Genomic DNA, 14862 nt, shown 5'->3' on the forward strand with positions numbered 1-14862 from the left:
ACAGACCAAATAATCCTGTAGTGTATTTGGAGTGAACAGAATCTTCAACAGAGATTTAAAAAAATGTTTTAGAATTTTAATCTCACAAATGATACTTATTTAATCAGAACAAGAGATCCAGTAAACAAAGTAACAACAACAACCAACCAAACCAAACCAAACAAAAAGCCAAAAAAAAAAAACCCACAATGAACATAGTTTGAAGTCTGTTTCTAATCTCTATTCCCAATGCTTTGAGCCTTCCCTTTTCATATCTGTGAATTATCTTTGGATCCTTCTTGGGCTGGAGAACCTGGCTCTGTCTTGACAGGGCTGAGGCTCACTGTCACCCCAGTGTAGCCTGGCCTTCAGCTACACACCTGGCCCAGAGGGGACAGGCTGCTTCTCTGTGTAGGTGGAGTAGATTTGGCAGTCATGCCTGCACCCAAAGGTTCCTTCCATGCTTTGCAGCCTGGCCTGCTTCAGTCCCCGCCTCCCAGTCAGCTCTCTCTAGTGATTGGTCTTGAGTCTGAGTCAGACTTCTGATGGCTGTCCTTGGGTGTGTGCTCATTGAGCAAAACCCCAAAGATGCTACACTCCCTAAGATCTAGGAGGGAGGCAAACGCGCTATGGGTCTGAACCCTGTCGTGCTGCTCCTGGCTGGCTCCGCAATTTTTGCATCTCTGGGTGCCGCCGCTGGTGAGTGCGCTCATTTTGAGTCTTCAGAAAGGTCTGGCGAATCCAGGTGGGCGGCAGCTTCCAGGGAGCGTCTACCCCTCCAGGCTGGCTCTGGAGGTGGTGCAGCGGGGGGGGGGGGGGGGGGGGGGCTGGACCTGGTCCACTTGCCACAAAACTTCAAGGCCGCTTTTCAGGGCGCATCCCGCCACCATCTCCAGCATCTGGATCGGTGCTGCACTTTGCTTCCCTCCCTCCCCTCTGGGCCTTGCTCTTTCTTTTCCAACATTCTGGTTTTTAGGATGCCTGGAGCCCGGGTCTGCCTTCTAGTTTGCACTTAGAGAGATATTCAAGTACCCCTGGAGGTCTGCCTTTCAGGGGGCCACCTGTTAGCAGTGATGGAGACAGTTTCCAGCCCCTCTCCCCCACCCGTTGTCTTTTTTTTTTTTTTTTTTTTTTTTTTTAAAGAGAGAGTGAGAGAGGAGAGAAAGTGAGAGAATTTTTTTTTTAATATTTATTTTTTAGTTCTCGGCGGACACAACATCTTTGTTGGTATGTGGTGCTGAGGATCGAACCCGGGCCGCACGCATGCCAGGCGAGCGCGCTACCGCTTGAGCCACATCCCCAGCCCCACCCGTTGTCTTCCTGGAGTCAGCAGTGTGTTCTCAGTGGAGTGCTCAGTATCTGGAGTTAGGGGTCTGCCTTTCTTTCTGCCAGGAGCTGATAGGGGCCTCCCAGCCTCCCACTGCTTTTCTGTTGCTGCCCCACACAGACTGAGGGAGGTTGGAAGCTGAGGACTTCTGGGCCAAGAGATTCTTCCTGTGACTTCTCTCATCTCCACCCTCAAGGTCCCCTGGCCTCCTGCTGCCTGGGCAAGGGAGGGTCTTTTCCCTCCTGCAGCCCCTTTACACTAATATGAACTCCAGTGTTCACACCAGCTCTCTCCAACCTCCTCAGCTGCTGTCTCACACACCCCACCCTGTCTTTCCTGTTGCCCTCCCCCTCTCTGTTCTCCCCTCCTGCTTGAAGTTCTCGGATCTATTTTTGGGAAATCTGCCCCTATCTCACCTCTCTCCTCACTGCAGGTCCTTCCTCCTTCCCTGAGTCATTGCCTACAAGGAGCTGGACCCAATGCTGCCATAGACAACACTATTGCCCCTTCCCAGGCCCAAAATTAGCTTTTTTTTTTTTAAAGATTTTTGTTAACTGTTTTATTTATTTATTTTTGTTAACACATAGTTGTATATAATTGTGATGTTTTGATACATGTACACATTTTATAATGATCAAATCAGAATGATTAGCATATTGATCAGCTCAAATATTTATCATTTCCTTGTGATCAGATCATTCAAAATCCTCCATTTAGCTATTTTGCAGCATACACTATATTATTATGTAATGTAGTTATCTTGCTGTGCTATAGAATGACACAGGAGCCATTCCATCTTGAAATTTTGTACTTTTTGACCAGTGTCTCCCCTCTCTATCTACTCTCTACTGGTCCTAACCAGCATTCCTTCTGCTTGCTCCAGTTTCTACATAAAAGTGAGATCATTTATGTGTCTGTTTTATTCTCACTAATGCCCTCAGGTTTACCTATATTGTCATAAATGACACAATTTCCTGGTTTTTAGGGTCCCCCCCTTTTTAAAATAAATACAGTAGGTACTAATCTCAGGGTCTGTGTCTGCTAGGCAATCCCTATGTCCCTGAGCTCCATCCTCAGCCCTAATTTATTTTTGTTGTTGTTAAGACTGATTAGTATACTTTGTGTGTTTGCCACAGTGTATTGTGAAATGGGTGTGCTTAGTTTAATTTTTGAAATGGATGTGATACTTTTGGAAATGTGTTTGCTATGTTTCTCAGGCTGGCCTAAAACTCTTTGATTGAGGGAATGCTCCTGCCTCAGCCTCTTAAGTAGCAGGGATTACAGGCATGTACCATAGTGCCTGGTGCTTTGTCCATTTTTTGTTTTCTATATTTTTTTGGCACATGATAGGTGTACATAAGGGTGGAATGTGTTGTTACATATTCATGTAATTGTCTACTATCATTACTCAGTGTTTCCTCTTTCCATCTCTTCCTCCCTCACCCTGATAGCTCCTCTACTCTACTCATCTCTCTTCTATTTTAATGAGACCTTCCATCCCTTTCTTTTGGTTTTCCTCTGTAATTTCCACATAAGAGAGAAACATATCATATAAGATTCTTCATTGCCATCCATTGTCCTTCAGAGCTTGGTATATGTTGTTCCAGGATCTCCTGGCTTTGAGGGTCTGGGTTGAAAAATCTGCTGAGATATGAATCTGTCTCCTCTTATATTTGATCTGATTCCTCTCTCTTGTGGCCTTTAGGATTCTATCCTTATCCTGTATGCTAGGCATTTTCATTATAATGTGCCTTGGTGTAGATCTGTTGTAATTTTGAACATTTGGTGTCCTGTAAGCCTCTTATATTTGATTTTCAAATTCATTCTTCATGTTTGTGAAATTTTCTGATATTATCTCATTGAAGAGACTGTGCATTCCTTTGGTTTGAAACTCTGTGCCTTCCTCTATCCCAATAACTCTTATATTTGGTCTTTTGATGCTATCCCATAATTCTTGGATGTTCAGCTCATGGTTCCTTACCATCTTCACTGTGTGGTTAACTTTATTTTCCAGATTGTATACTTTGTCTTCCTTCGCTGACGATCTGTCTTCCAAGTGATCCAGTCTGTTGGTGATGCTTTCTATTTTTTATTGTTTCCTTTATTATAAGGACTTCTGATAGTTGGTTTTTTTTTTCAGAATCTCTATCTCTTTCTTGAAGTAACCTTTTGCTACCTATATTTGCTCCCTTATCTCTTTATTGATGTGATTAATGGATTAATGGATGCCTGTATTTGCTCCCTTATCTGTTTATTGGTGTCATCAATGGTTACCTGTATTTTGTCTCTTGTGTCTTTGTTGGGTTGATCAATTTTTGCCTGTATTTGCTTATTTAGGTTATTATTTAATTCACAGGTTATTTTAATTATGAAAATTCTGAACTCCTTCTCTGACATATCATCAACTGTACTGTCCATAGGTTCTGTTTTTGTAGTTTTCTGGTTTGTTTGGGGCACTTTCCTCCCTTGTTTTTTCATGATGTCTATGTGGTTTCCTTACTTGCAGTGTGGATTTGAGGTACTACAGTTTCTATCCTGCCATCTACGACCGAGCAGACAACTAACTAAAGGTTACTCGAGGAAAATTCCCAAGGCATCAGAATAAAACACAGACCCACAATTTACCTTTAAATCAAGCTCTGTGATGGCTCCTTCACCCTTTGCCTAAAGCTTCCCAAACTGGAGAGTGAGGAATCACATGAGAGGCTGGTGAGAGAGGCTGAGCACATTTTATTAGGGGGGCTCTAAATTCTTAGAAATTTCCATCCAATGAAGGTCAAGGGGGGCAGTGTTACAAGGACAGATGAGGTAATTGGATCCCTGGGGATGTAGGAAGGCACGCCCATGCATGAAGACACAGGCTTGACCCTAAAGATTGGGGAATCTGTCTGGGTTACCTAGGCAACCAGATCACAGAGTGACCCAGGATGCCTCACCAATCAGAAGAGGAGACAAATGCAGTTAGATGCTAGTTTGGCCTCCACACTACCCTATAACCTTGTAGTATCTGTACAGGTTATCTGTATCTCACCTTGGTGTTGGGCTTCCAGATCCTGCCAGTATCCCAGAATGAATGCTACTGCAACTACAGGTGGTGGTAATAGCAGGAGGTAACTCAAGATAGCAGTGGAGGTGCCCCAAGATGGATCCAAATTCAGAGATGGGGTAAAAGGGTGGGCTTTACACAGGCTTTGGGATGACTGCTCCAAGATGCAGCTGCTTCTGTGCCCTTTCTATTGGCCCAAGGTAGAGGCTACTGCATGGGAAGGCTATGGGGATGGCTGCAGTGTCTCAAGATGGAAGTGGGTTAGACCTGGGCTACCAGGTGGTCGTGGGATGGGGGTGGACCCAAGCTTACCCGGGGCCCTGGCTCCCACGCAGGTCAGTGACGTGTTGATGACAGTATGGACTCTGGCCTACCCTGGGCCCAAGCTCCTGTGCAGGTCAGTGAGGAAACTCTCTGCATAGCATCACTTGTTTAAAAGGCTGTTTTTCTCCAAAGTATCTTTTAGTACCTTTGTCAAGGATCAGATGGCTGTATCTGTGTGGGTTTGTCTCTGTGTCTTCTATTCTGTACCATTGAGATAGATAGATAGATAAACATTTTTTTTTTATTCTTTCGACTGCCTTTTAGAACTGTTTTCTCTAGTTCTGTGAAAAACTGTCATTGGTGTTTTGATGAGGATTGCATTGAATCTGTGTCTTGCTTTTGATTTTATGACCATTTTAGCAATATTAATTCTGCCTACTTGTGAACATGGGATGTCTCTCCATGTTCTTGTGTCTTCTTCAATTTCTTTCTTCATTGTTCTATAGTTTACATTGTAGAGGTCAAATTTTACCTTCTTGGTTTGATTTATTCCTAGGTATTTTATTTTTTGAGGCTATAATGCATGGGATTGTTTTTCTGATTTTTTTTCCTCAGGAGTTCCATTATTGGTGTATAAGAAAGCTTTCGATTTTTGTGTGTTGATCTTGTAACCTGCTATTTTGTTGGATTTGTTTATTGGTTCTAGCAGTCTTCTGGTGGAGCTTTTTGGATCTTCTAAGTATAGGATTGTTTCATTTGAAACAAATTATCATTGATAATTTGACTTCTTCTTTTCCTATTTTTATACCTTTGATTTTCTTCTCTTTCTTGTTTGCTCTGTCTAGAATTTCTAGTAGTACATTGAATCAGAGTGATGGGTGTAGACATCCTTTACTTGTTCTAGATTTTCATGGAAATGTTTTCAGTTTTCCCCCATTCACTATGATGTTGGCTTTGGATTTGTTGTATGGAGCCTTTATAATATTGAAGTCAATTCCTTTTGTGCCTACTTTCCTCATTTTCTTTATCATGAATGGGTGTCAAGTTTTGTTTAAGGCTTTCTTTGCATTTATTGAGATGATTATATGATTTTTGTCCTTAGTTCTACTTATGTGGTATATTGCATGTATTGATTTGTGAATACTAATCCATCTTGCATCACTTCAATAAATCCATCTTTGTTGTGATGTACAATCATCTTATTATGTTGGTGAATATAATTTGCTATTATTTTTTAAAGAATTTTTGCATCTAAGTTTATCAGAGATATTGATCCATAGTGATATTGGTTTTGGTCTGATGGTGATACTGGCTCATAGAATGAATTTGAAGTATTCATTCTCACTCTATTTTTGGAATAATTTGAGGAGCATTGGTGTGCATTCTCCTTTAACATTCTGGCAGAATTCAGCTGAGAAGCATTGTGTTCCTGGGGTTTTCTCTGTGGATGGTGTTTTAGTCAGCATTTTTGTTAGTGTAACCAAAACTTGTGACAAGAACAATTTTAGAAGAGGAAATGTTATTTGTTACTCATGATTTTAGAGATCTCAGTCCATCCATGGCCCACTCCATTGTTCTGGGTCCTAGGTCAGGCAGAACATCATGGTGAAATGGAGGAGGAAAACAGCTCAGCACATAGAGATCAGGAAGGGAGGAGAAAGAGAGAGAGAGAGAGAGAGAGAGAGAGAGAGAGAGAGAGAGAGAGAGAGAGAGGGAGAGAGAGAGAGAGAGAGAGAGAGAGAGAGAGAGAGAGAGAGAGAGAGGAGAGGAGAGGAGAGGAGAGGAGAGGAGAGGAGAGGAGAGGAGAGGAGAGGAGAGGAGAGGAGAGGAGAGGAGAGGAGAGGACCAGGAATAAAATATAGGACCAAAGGATACATCTCCAGTGACCTATACCATCCATCCACACCCTGTCTGGCTACAGTTTCTTCTGAATTAATCCACTGCTTAGGTCATGCTTCTCTAATCTAATCACTTTGCCTCTAAAAACTCCCGAATTTTCTTACACATAAGGTTTTGGGGACACTTCTTATCTAAACCATAACTGATGGCTTTTTATTAATGCTTCTAACTCATAGATAGTAATTGGTCTGTGTAAGTTTTCTGTCTTCTTGATGTGAATTTGGTAAGTGATATGTGTCTAGAAGTATACCTAATTTGGGCTGGGGATATAGTTCAGCTGGTAGAGTGCTTGTCTCCTACACACAAGGCCCTGGGTACAATCTCCAGAACTATACCTTCCCCTCCCCCCTCGCTACCCCCCTAAAATAGTCCAAACCTATCAATTTCTTTCTTGTTTTCCAATGTATTGGAGTATAAGTTTTCAAAACTGATCCTAATAATCCTCTGGATTTCTGTGTTATCTGTAATGATTTCTCCTTTTTCATTTATAGTTTGATTAATTTGGGTATTCTCTCTTTTTGTTTTGATTGTTTGGCTAGGGGATTTTCAATCTTGTGTATCTTTTCAAAGAGCCAACTCTTCTTGTTATTGATCCTTTTTATTGTTGTTGTATTCTCTATTTCATCAATTTCACCTCTGATTTTAATTATTTGTTCCCTTTTACTGGTTTTGGAATTGGCTTGTTCTTGTTTTTCAAGGATCTTGAGATGCATCCTTTAATTATTTATCTGAGATCTTTTTGATTTTCTAATATAGTTACTCATAGTTATAAACTCGAGAACTGAGTTTATAGTGTTGCTGAGGTTCTGGTATGTTGTATCACTATTTTTCTTTGTCACTAAGAATTTTTAAATTTCTCCTAGCACCCATTAATCATCAAAAATATATTGGTTAATCTCCATGTGTTTTTATAGATTCTGAAGGTGTTTTTGGTGTTTATTTTTAATTTTATTCCAACATAATCAAATAGATATAAGGAATTATATTAATTTTTTAAGTTTGGTATGGGTTGCTTTGTCACCTGATATATGGTCTGTTTGTGAGAAAGATGCATAAACAGCTGAGAAGAAAGTATATTCTACTATTGTTGGGTGGAATATTCTGTAGAAGTCTGTTAAGTCCATTTGATTTTATATATATATATATATATATATATATATATATATATATATATATATATATATATATTGTTGTTATTGTTGTTGTTGTTCAATGAGTCTTTACAAACTTAGGTTTAGATGACATACCTATTGGTGAGAGGTGTGTTGAAATCAACAAGTATTACTGTATTGGGGCCTGAGTCATGTGTGTAGTGACTATTTTGTATAATTAGGGGCACCATCTTATGGATTCTATATATTTATTATCGTTATTTTTTCTTTTTGAATTGCTCTCTTTACCACTATGAAGTGACCTTTATCTCTTCTGATTAATTTTGGCTTGAGGTCTGGGTTTTGAGTGTGAGAATATAAACTTATGCTCTTTTGTGGGGGCTCCATTGGCATGGTATATCCTTTTCCATCCTTTCACTTTCAGCCTGTGGCTGTGTTTGTGTGGTAATCCTCTTACAACAAGACGTAGTTGGGTCTTGTTTTTTAATCTATTCTGCGAGCCTGTGTTTTTTAATTGGTGAGGTGAGACCATTTACATTTGATGTTATACAGAGAGATATCTGTTAACGCCTGCCATTTTGATTTATTTCTAATGTTTAATTTGTCCTGTTTTTCATTTGCTTGACAACTCTTCAAATGAGACTTATCCATTTGTGAACATTAAAGTTGGTTTTTATATTATGCTGATATTTCTTCTGTATGAATTATTGGTTTAAGCATCTTCTATAGTACCATCTGAGTACCCATGAATTATTTTTGTTTTTTCTTACCTTGGAACATTTTTATTCCCACTTAGATTCAGAAGTAGAGCTTTGCTGTATATAGCCATCTTGGCTGACAGTTATTTTCTTTCAGAGCTTGAAGCACATCATTCAAAGCCTTCCTGGATTTTAGTGTTTGAGTTAAGAAATCAGATGTAATTCTGATAGACTTGCCTTTAAATGTGACGTGACATTTTTCCAAGAGGCTTTTACCATTTTATCCTTGCTCTGTATGTTAGGCATTTTAATTATTATGTGTTCTGTAGAGGTTCCTTTTTGATGTTGTCTGTTTGGAGTTTTCATTGTTTCCTGTACTGGATGTCCTCTCATTCTCATGTTTTGGAAATTTTTCTGTTATTTCTCTGAAGAGATTATCCACACCATTAGGCCACCTCTCATAACCCTCTTCAATTCCAAGGATTCTTAAATTTGCCTCTCAATGTTGTCCCAGAGTTTATATATCCTGGTCACATTACTTATTCTCATTATTATTGTCTGAATGTACAATGCCTGCCACTTTGACCTCAAACTCTGAGATTCTGTCTCCAGCATGGTCTACTCTACTAGAAAGACTTTCAACTGAAGATTGTATTTGACTTATTTTTTTTTCATTTATAAGATTTCTCTTTCAATATCTCAAAGTCCTTATTGAACTTCTTCTTCTACTCTTCAGTGACTTCCTTAATTTCTTCCGTTTTTTTTTGTGTGTGTATTGTCTAGAAATTCTTTGATTATTTTAATAATCATTCTTCCAAATTCTTATTCTGATATTTCATCCACTCAAATATCTTTAGAGTCATTTTCTGGAGAATTATGAATTTAGGTGTTGTGTTAGCTTGATTTTTTTTGTAGTTCTTGTGTTCCTCTGTTGGGTTTTATGCATCTTTGGGGATGGATTTCTTTTTTGCTCATATGCGTGGGCTTTTTTTGGGCACAGCCTTCTCTTGCCACAGTGGCCTAGAGCACTCTAATTTGAGAAACCTCAGCAGGATGGTACCCACAGACTTTGTTTTCACTCTCTTTTTGCTGTATGAGTGGATGCCCAGGAGTGGGAACCAAGGGCCCCCTGAATCATTCCCATATAGCATCTGATGTTTAGTTGGATTCTTTTCTCTTCTTTGTGCTAGATATTGCTGAAGTTAGTGTGATTAATTTGTATGTGTAGCAAGATACACTATTTCTTGTTTTTGTTTTTTGTTTTGTTTTGTTTTGTTTTGTTTTTTTGGTACCAGGGGATTGAACCCAGGGGCACTCAGCCACTGAGACACATCCCCAGCCCTTTTTTGTATTTTATTGAGAGACAGGGTCTCACTGAATTACTTTGTGCCTCACTTTTGCTGAGGCTGTCTTTGAACTTACGATCCTCCTTCCTCAGTCTCCCAAGCTGGGATTAGAGGTGTGCCCAGCACTAAGATATGCTGTCTCTTGGATGGGTTTATTTCAGTAATAGAGTGTCTATTCTGTGAATGGTGGTATCCCTGTAGATTCCCAGAACTTCACAGAAAAAGGAAACAAAAAATCTCAACAACTGAAACAAACAATATACAGCATTAAAATCAATACATGGTACACACGTACAACACTAATTACCACAAAAACAGGAATAGTTAGGTCAGCAATTTCCAACAACAATAACACACATATCCATGAACTAGTTCAAGAATTAAAATAAACAACAGGTATCAACTATGGTAGCCAGAGAACTAATCATTGCAACAGCATGAATGTTATGAGCAGGAGTTTTATAAATTAGGTATTTTACAAAATGGTGAAAATGTTGTTCAATAAGAGAGAAGAAAATGTGATAGGATAGTAATGGAAAGTTTAGAATGTTCAAAATGTGAACAGAGGGCATATAGAAGAGATGTAGCAAGTGATGGCTGTAAAGAAGAATGAGTAAAATAAATGGGAAAAAAAGTACAGGGAGAGAGAGAACAGGAGAATATGTCTGTTAGTGAGAGAAGAGAGGAGAAAAAGAGAAACAAGAGGCATAAATAAACAAAAACAAAACAATACCTAAATAAAAAACAACCCTATCACCCCACAAGATAAGAGAAAATAACTATTGTTTAAAAATGCTAACATGAGACAAAAGGAAACAAATATGAATGGTTATATGCATTCATGAAATGATCAGCACAGCAAGACCACCAAAAAAATAGTTCTTAATGAAAAATTAGACAGGCAGTGTGATGCACAACTGTAATCCCATTGGCTTGGCAGGCTGAGGCAGTAAGTTTGTGAGTTCAAAACCAGCCTTAGCAAGTGGGGCCCTAAGCAGGACAGTGAGACCTTGTCTATACATAAAATACAAAATAGGGTTGGGGATGTGGCTCAGTGGTTGACTGCCCCTGCATTCAATCCCCAGTACCCCCCACTCTCTGCCAATAACAAAGAAAGAAAGAAACAGAAAAAATTTCTCTACTGAGGTAGTCAAACTGCTAACAAGGATGATGGTCACTGCCTTTGTCCAACTGTCCTACTTTCCATTTCTTTTTCAGCTGTATGAAGAGAGAGACCAAGCTCTGGGAGTTGTTATCCCCTTCCTCTTTTTCTATTGCTCACAAAATTGCCAGGAGGAGTGGTCTAAAACTGAAGCTCCTTGAAATAGCTCTCAGCTTCTTCCCAGTATAAGGGGCGATGGAATGGGAAGGACTGTTTACTGGAGTTTTCTCTCACAGACCAGACTGATGCACTCCCAGGGTGAGGCTGCTACAGAGTTCCAACTGGGGAGATCTGGTGGCTGTGGCTTGGGTCTGTTTAGTCCTTAGGAACTTGGTTGGATGGTATCTGCTCTGGAGAGATTAGATCAGCACACTTCTATGGTCAGGAAGATGCAGATCTCTGCTGGGAGTCTGGATCTCTGGAGACTCCCAAGACCTCTACTTGTGGGGCAGGAGAGCCAACCGTGCACAGGTGTCACACACTCAGCTGCCCACAAATATGGCCTTCCCAGGGTTAGTCCCTGAGTGTGCTCATGCCCTCCTGTTCAGATTCCCAACCCTTTTCAGGGAGGTCATGTGAGCCATCAGACTTAATGGGACAGTGAGTTGCCCTTTCTCTGACTTTATTCCCCCTGAGCAAAGTACTTTCTATGCTTGTTTCACTAATTGTTCTAGGCGCAATCTAGTCCACACTATAGGCGCTTTTCTGGACCTTATGGTGATATTGTTAGGATCTCTTGGGCTCTGGCAGCAGCAAGCTGAAGCATGACCTCCACAAAATGATTGCCACCTCAGCAGTCAGCTTGCCAGTTGAGAAACACAGAGCTCTTTTCAAATACCCATCCACCTTGCAAACCTCTGGATCAGCTGAATACATAAGCTTTTCTGATCTCCATATTTTTCTGTGCCAAATGTGCTTTTCTCTGTGTTTTTGTCATCCCTCTCCTCTGTGGTGAACTAGCGCCACCCAACAACCAGCTTAGTTTCAATGTATGTCTCCTACTATGTTTAATGCACTTGAATTTCTAAGCCTCTAAGAGCCTCTGACTGTCCATTGAATTTCAGTGAATTTCCTCTTTCACCCACCTCACCTGAGAAGCAGTACTACTACTGTTTGAATCCCAAACCACAGAGCAACTGGAAATGCAGAACAGCCTCTAATACACCATGTTGAATGTCTCTTCTTTGGCCATTTTTATGTTGGGTTATTTAGTTTGTTATTGGGAAGTTTGACTTCCTTGTATATTTTGGATAGTCACCCCTTGTCTGAAGTATGATTTGTAAATACTCTCCCAATGTGTGAGTTATCTCTTCACCCTCGTTTTCCGTGCTCTGAAAAATAATTTTAGTTGAAAGCTATCCAATTGTTCTATTTTTGCTCTGGTGGCCTGTGCTTTGAGGATCGCAGCTGAGAAAGTTCTGTCCTGACCCATGTCAGGGACTTTGCTCCTGTGTTTTCTTCTGTCAATTTCATAGTTTCAAGTAGGATTTTTTTTGGAAGGTTTGTTGCTCTTCTGCTCAGGTTGGTCTTGAACGTATGTGCTCTTCTTGCATCAATCTCTCGGGTAACTGGAACTATGGGCCAGCTCTATCACCCACTGCTTCAGGTCTTACATTTAAATCTTCAATGCATTTTGAGTTTTATTCTTATATAAGGGCTGGCATAAGGGTCTATTCCCATTCTTATGTTTGTGAATATCTTATTTTCTCAACAGTTTTTTTTTGAGATACCCATCTCCCATTTTGTATACTCGGCACCTTTGTCAAAAATCCATGCACTATACATGTGTGAGTTTATTTCTGAGTTCTCTTCTATTGGTCATAGCATTTGTTTTTATGCTGATACCATGCTGTTTTATTTACTGAAGTTTTGTAATCTATGCTGAAATCTGACATTGTCCTTTTTGGTCTATATTGCATTGTTTTTTGGGGGTCTCTTTTAGTCAGCTATTTTTTTGCTGCTGTGAACAAAAGACCTGCAGAACAATTTTAGAAGAGGAAAGATTCATTTTGAGCTCATGGTTTCAGAGGTCTCCTCCATAGATCGCTGGCTCCATTCCACCAGGCCCGAGGAAAGGCAGGATATCATGGCAGCTGACTGAGGTAAAGGAAAGCAGCTCATGACACGGTACCAGGTAGCAGAGAGAGTGAGCTCCACCCAACAAGGACAAATGTTCCCAATGACCCACCTCCACTAGTGGCACTCTACCTGCCTCAGTTACCACCCTGTTAACACCTTCTGGGAATTGATACACTGATTATGTTAAGACTCTCATAACCCAATCATCTCACCTCTTAACTTTCTTGCATTATCTCACATATGAGCTTTGGGAGACACCTCCTATCTAAACCATAACTGGGTCTTTTATGGTTCCCTGTGAATTTTAGAAAAAAAATTTCCCATTTCTATGTAGAATGAAATTAGAATTTTGGGAAACCTAACTGTTTTTGCTCTTTCATTTTCTTTTTTTCATTTTTGTGGTGCTGGGATTAAACCCATGACCTCAAGCATGCCAGGCAAGTGCTCTGCCACTGAGCTACACACTCCCAGCCTGATGACCCTAAGTTTCTGGTGGAGCCTTCTGTCCTTGGGTCTTCTCTTCATCCCCACTGCTCCGAGTCCCCTGAAAATCTTGGTGCTGACATTTGCCTTAAGCACAGTGCAGGGCACCTTGACCTCCCTGTTCTTCTCAGCCCTGCATCCTCTTTCCCCCTATAGTGTAGGCATCTCCTTCTTGATGGACCTTTGCCTGCTTTCATCTAAACCCTCACCCTTTCAAGGCCTCCATACTCCACCCTACTCTCTTTCCCTGGCCCCTCTGTATCTCTCCATTGTGGGACCTTTTCCTGCACACACTGCCTGCCTAGCTACCCTGGGCCCTCACCAACTTCCATCTGTCACAAGCCCCCTCTGGTGGGAACTTTGCAATCACTACAGCCACTCTCATCTGCCTTCATCCAAAACAACACCCCTGTCCTCACCCTAACCCAAGTTCTCCTAGGGTCACCTGTATGCCATGTTCACCCTGCATACTCCAGGTCATTCCTTGCCCAGACCACTAATCTCTTTGCCCTTCTTATCTCCCCTTCCCATCATACCAGAAGAAGGCTCTTGGTCCACCTATCTCTTGACCTTCCCCCTTCTTCTGGTTCCTTTATTTCAGAGGACTTTGGCTCCCTTCACTATGTATCCAAAATCTGTGTTTTGCTACTCAGTTGCTCCTGCTGTTCCCTTACTCTGTCCTCTCCCAGCACCAGCTTCCTCCTGGAGTGTTTTCATTTGGTTATTGGTTTCTTTGTTCTGGTCATTGAACCCAGGACCTCGACCATGCCCTCCCCCACTGAGCAACCCCTCAACTCCCCCGTAATGGTTTTCTAACCTGGTGCTTTTTTGGGGTGTGACCAGCTCCCACCACCCCCTCCCACTCTGAAAGGCCTCCCCCAGGTTGTGCAACTTGTCCACCTGCCTTGATTCTCTCTTTTCAGGCCTACACCTCTTTCTTCTCTCTGATTCTACATTAATCTGTAGTACACTGCCCTGATTTCTGTTTGGTGTTTAACTGTGGTAAAATAGACATACTGTACAGTTTAAAACTTGAACCATTTTAAGTGTGCAATTCAGTGGCATTTAGTGTGTTCACATTTTTGTGGAAACTGAAACTTTGTACCCATTAAACAGTAAGCATCCATCCTCCCCACCCCAGTCCCTGTCTTCTTTCTGCAGCATTCTACATTCTGTCTCTATGAATTTGGCTCCCTAAGTGCCTCATACAAGTGCAATCATTCAGAGTTTGTCCTTTCATGACTGGCTTCTTCACTTAGCATAATGTCCTCATGATCATCCATGGTGTAGCAATTGTCAGAATGTCCTTTGTTTTTAGTGCTGAATAATATCGATTCTGCATAAAAGCCATATTTTGATTAGATGCTCCTCAGTTGATAGATACTGGGGTTACTTCTATCTTTTGGCTTTTGGAAACAATGCTGCTATATATTTGCACCTACAAATATCTCTGCACTTACCTGCCTT

General features: G+C 40.9%; 1 pseudogene across 1 annotated transcript in view; it reads left to right on the forward strand.

The window, feature by feature from the left end:
• Positions 1 to 608: 608 nt before the first annotated feature.
• LOC308649378 (MHC class I polypeptide-related sequence B-like) overlaps positions 609 to 14862 on the forward strand; it is a 71623-nt pseudogene continuing 57369 nt past the window's right edge. The window contains exon 1 of the transcript in view: positions 609 to 678. The product of the transcript in view is annotated as an MHC class I polypeptide-related sequence B-like (transcript). The remainder of the gene's footprint in view (positions 679 to 14862) is intronic.

The sequence above is a fragment of the Spermophilus citellus genome, assembly GCF_964194105.1.
Source record: "Spermophilus citellus genome assembly, chromosome: 5".
Taxonomy (NCBI): Eukaryota; Metazoa; Chordata; class Mammalia; order Rodentia; family Sciuridae; genus Spermophilus; species Spermophilus citellus.